The sequence below is a fragment of the Cryptomeria japonica genome, chromosome 4 (assembly GCF_030272615.1).
Source record: "Cryptomeria japonica chromosome 4, Sugi_1.0, whole genome shotgun sequence".
Taxonomy (NCBI): Eukaryota; Viridiplantae; Streptophyta; class Pinopsida; order Cupressales; family Cupressaceae; genus Cryptomeria; species Cryptomeria japonica.
Genome location: NC_081408.1, coordinates 86,966,713 through 86,970,267, shown reverse-complemented (window position 1 = coordinate 86,970,267; position 3,555 = coordinate 86,966,713). Strand labels below are relative to the sequence as shown.

The window sequence follows — 3,555 nt, the reverse complement described above, 5'->3', positions numbered from 1 at the left end:
GCTAAAGTTCTCATTGTCTTGTCTTGCTCTTGGTCTTCCATATCACCTTTGGCTAGTAGATATAGTATTGAATTTCAGAACATTGATGGGTCAGGTAGGCGACGAAGCCATTGCTCAACCTTGGAGAAACTTCATGCTTGGAAGAAGAGGCTTTATGAAAAAGTCTTTTTGCTTCCCCTATCACTTCTTTCAATATTTATCAGTTCAATGATCCATTGTATTCTTGCGGTCCATAGAGAGTATTGGTCTCATGGATGTTATTGAAATCTCTTTTATAACTACCTTAATTAAAGATAGACACTTCTGCATTTCAATATTGTTGCTTGTTATAACATCATGACTTTATATGAGTCAAACAGAATGCAAAATTTGCAATAGAAGTACTACAACCTAAACTGGGTGCTTTTCTAACTGTAATTGTTTTGATATTAAGCTAGTGAGGTTGAAGGCTTATCAGCCAAGTGTGATTTGTGATTTGTATGCTGCAGTGGATCCTATTGATAGAGGATTGGTACTTCTATTGGGGCAAGATGTAGACCAGTTAGGAAAGATTCATCATGTGGATCAATGGTTTACTCTTTTTCAAGGAGTCTTCAAAATAAACACTAATGGCTCTTTAAGGGGAATCTTGGTCATGTTAGTTTCAATGGTGTTAGTAGAGTTAGTTTTGATGGTGTTCAATTTTTCTTTTCCATTTACAAAAGGTGTCATATGAATAACTTCATGGAGGCTCTTGCCATCTTGTATTCAATGGAGAGAAGTTGTGCCTTTGGCTTGCAAAGGAAGGTGGTGTTGAATATGTTAAATGTGCAACACCTAGATGGAGCTAATTAACATTTATTTGTGGTTATTAAACAAAATCTAAGGTTGAGTAGGTCTTTAGAATTTGTAACCTTTTCTCACATTCCTAGGGAGTGGAATAGAGTAATAAATTGCTTGACCAAATGGGCTTCTAAACATTTGTAGGATTGAAAAGTTGTGGATAGGAGTGCTTTGTCTTTAGAGTTATCCCAGTTGTTTAAGCAATTAATTGTGGAAGATAGGAATGTTTAATTGCTTGGTTTTTTGTGGGCCTATTGATCTTTCTTGCTTTATAACTCTTTGTTGTGACTAATTAATTTTTACCCACTTTGACAAAAAATAAAAATAAAAATTTATATTCTGTAAAGTGTAAACTATATTGAATTTAAAAAAATTGCCATGAGATAATCTAGAATTCAAAGCAGAACTGACAAAACAACATTGAGTGTATGCATACAAAACTTTTTTATTGAGATTAGGTGGATAAATAACCAGCTTACAAGGATTGGACAACGGATTACCATATCTTTATCATAGAAATTGCTTCATGGTTTGGTTGAATACTCTTAGGTCTGAAATTTGAATGTATGCAACCATTTTTTCCAATTTGATTTGGTTCCCTTGATTTCTTGGCAATGTTGCGATACCAGGAGTCCAAAGGAAAAGATGAGAAGAATGAAAAAACAAGAATAGCTGTAACTAGATTGCAATCTCAAGTACTAGATGTAAACCACATTGTAGATACAACATAGGAATCCATTATCAATTATCCATTATCAATTTGAGGGAGAATAAATTGTACCGACAACTTGTTGAATTATCAGAGGGGTATGCAATATTCTACTTCCATTGTGATGGATAAGACTAAGAGTATGGATGAACACTGCTATTTGATAGTGATATAAACGGAACGCTTCCAAGGTAGTTCAGAGTGAATTAGAGAGACAAAGATATATCCCATGGAATTCAGCCAATATATCGTACACTATGTGGATCATTTACTTGGCCTTCTATACCTAGCGGCTAGCAGTCTCATATGTTTTACATCTTTACTGTATTGTTTTTCTATTAGAAAATGCTGCTTGAAAGAGGCTCCTCATAAGCTACACAATCTTAGCTAATAAACTTCAAGTTTAAGGGATTTCAACTACACAAAAATCTGTGGGAAAATTTGAACTGGTCTATTCCTTTTAAATTTGATCACCTGCCGCAAGTTTCAAATCTCATTGGGGAGCTTGAAACTCACCCACTGGTTGTCACACCACATTTTAACTTCAATGGTTAATCTTGACTACAGATCCTTGGAGTGGCTGCTAATGTTGCATGATATTAGTTAAGTTAGAAAACAAAGTGTTTATTATCAAGTTTTTAAATCACTCAAACCTTGTCCTCCAATTTTATTTCTATGCGAAAACTCAACACTCAGCAAATGTTTTCAATTGATAATTGATAAGGCAAAAAACTCAACACTCAGCAAATGTTTTCAATTGATAGTTGATAAGGCAAAATTCCAGACTCAGCAAATGTTTTCAAAAAAATTTGGTGGGGTGAGAGAGGCTCGAAGACTCGAGCTCAGGATTACTCAACCTCAGCTATGAGACCTACACGCTAGCCAACTGCGCCACCACCCCTAGATGTTCATATTGTGCAACAATTATCAAGTGTTTTTCTCAAAAGCTATAGAAATAACATTGAAACCACTTCTCCACTGTATACCACAAGTTATAATCTTGAAACATGGAGAATCCAGCAATCAGTGCATAAGGAAATAGAATCTGCAAAGGAAGCCTCAACCAATACCAACTTTGTGTGAGAGCCAGGTTTCGATTGTGGGACCTGTGGGTTCTGAGCATTAAGCGTTTCATGAACAGCGTTTGTAGTCCAACGGTTAGGATAATTGCCTTCCAAGCAATAGACCCGGGTTCGACTCCCGGCAAACGCACCATGTCTGGTTCATGTAGTCCAGTTTTCTTGATAAAGCTTTTATGCACCATCAGCATCAGAGTTCTTGTAGATTGGATAACAAAAACCCTATTCGGTTGCTCAGATCTTACGTACTTATGCTCCCTTCAATTGGCTTTTAGGGAGTTCAGATCCGAAATCTCTCCTTCCGAAGATTTAGGAGCCGCTATTTTGGCTGTTGTTAGATTTGGTATAGCTGGCCTGTTATAATATGTCCTCCTGCTTCCTATACTTGCAGGGTTTTAGTGTTCCTATAATAGTTGCAACTTCTCCTACTGTACTTGCTGCTCAAACAGGAAAATAATTTATTTTATTTTGGTATCTTCCCTTATACTAACTACTTTGGTATAGATATGAGTTGCAGCTCATGCAATTTTAAAATTTTAAAAATTTAAATATTTTTTAATTAAAAGGGGTAAAAATTTATTCAAGAATAAGAAAGATACAAAAGAAGGATAGGCTGTTCCGCAAAGAGCTTAATGAGACCGGTCACTATCCACTAAATGATCCAACATAGTAATCATTTCAAGAGGCAATTGCCCCTTATTCACAATATTCCAAGCATACATATGATCAGAATCTCATTTAGCCAAACAATCAACAATCCCATTCAACTCCCATATCCTCTCTTTTTGATATGAATTCAGTAGTAGAAGTGGACACAGATGGTGTGATTACCTCAAAACACCCATAACTTTATTTTTTGATATAAGATTAATGGGATAAGTAGATACAGATAATGTGATTCCCTGAAAGACACCCATAAACACATTCTCTAATGTAAGATCAGTG

At 35.6% G+C, this 3,555-nt stretch overlaps 1 non-coding gene across 1 annotated transcript; it reads left to right on the top strand.

Annotated features, from left to right (window-relative positions):
- Positions 1-2,671: 2,671 nt before the first annotated feature.
- Positions 2,672-2,743, top strand: TRNAG-UCC (transfer RNA glycine (anticodon UCC)). Its single transcript has one exon. It is a non-coding gene; the product is annotated as a tRNA-Gly (tRNA).
- The last annotated feature ends 812 nt before the right edge of the window (positions 2,744-3,555 follow it).